The sequence below is a fragment of the Myotis davidii genome, unplaced genomic scaffold (genome assembly GCF_000327345.1).
Source record: "Myotis davidii unplaced genomic scaffold, ASM32734v1 scaffold38, whole genome shotgun sequence".
NCBI classification, from domain to species: domain Eukaryota; kingdom Metazoa; phylum Chordata; class Mammalia; order Chiroptera; family Vespertilionidae; genus Myotis; species Myotis davidii.
The window spans coordinates 587,819-588,823 of NW_006291383.1; the positions used below are offsets into that span (position 1 = coordinate 587,819).

Consider the following 1,005-nt stretch of genomic DNA (forward strand, 5'->3'; position numbering starts at 1 on the left):
GTATTTATGAAGTGTAGACTTTTATTTATGTAATAGTAGCCCTGTGCACGAATCCGTGCTTGAGTAGCTCGCTGCTGCTTGCCTCAGCTGGCCACCCTGCCCACTGCCGCTGGTAACTCTCCACCACTCGTAGCTCGCCCTCCTGTAGCAGCCTCAGTCAAGGGGCAGGAGTCAGGGGAAAATGTGGGCAAGACCTCTTATTGTGGTTTCTGTGGGAAGGAGCTGAGGAGCAGGCTTACAGTTGTCTAGTTTGAACATTCTCAGTGAGCTCTGTGCTGTGGGGCTGTCCCTAGTTGTCTGCTACCTGCCCTGTGGAGACAGTGGCCCTGCCTGTGAAACCCCAATAGAGGAGGAGGTGGGCTCGGATTGGTTAGTTTGCATATGAAAGGCATTCTAGAAGGCCAGTCATTTACTCTCTCTAGGAATTGGCCAGCCCCAGGGAGAGGCAGTCTCTCCAGGCCAGTGAGGCTCCAGATGTCAAAGCATCAGAAATAGACAATAACACCCTATGGTGAATAGAGCTTTCTCTCCCAAGTTGGGAGACTTCTCCGCTTGAGCTCCCTGGCATTTCAGCTCATGGGCATCAGCAATGCTTTCGCAGATAAACTAATTTCCAACCTTAATGAAGGATGAAGAAAAGTCGAGGGATTTCGGGGGAAAGTGGACAGGGGACCACTCTTTCTTTTAACCTCCAGATCAGTAAGTCTGAGCCATAGGTTCTCACTGACCACACAGAGGGTCTGATTTGGTTTTATTTTTTTTTTAATTTTTATTTTTAAATATATTTTTATTGATTTCAGAGAGGAAGGAAGAGGGAGAGAGATAAAAACAGCAATGATGATACCTCAACATAATAAAAGCCTTATATACCTACAGCCAACATCATACTCAATGGGCAAAACCTAAAACCTTTCAACCTAAGAACAGGAAGAAGACAGGGATGCCCACTTCCACCACTTGTGTTCTACATAGTACTGGAAGTGCTAGCCATAGCAATTAGATAAC

General features: G+C 46.5%; 1 protein-coding gene across 1 annotated transcript in view; it reads left to right on the top strand.

The window, feature by feature from the left end:
• The window catches only part of ALPK2 (alpha kinase 2), a 60,269-nt gene that overhangs the window by 51,104 nt on the left and 8,160 nt on the right, over positions 1-1,005 (top strand). The window lies entirely within an intron of this gene.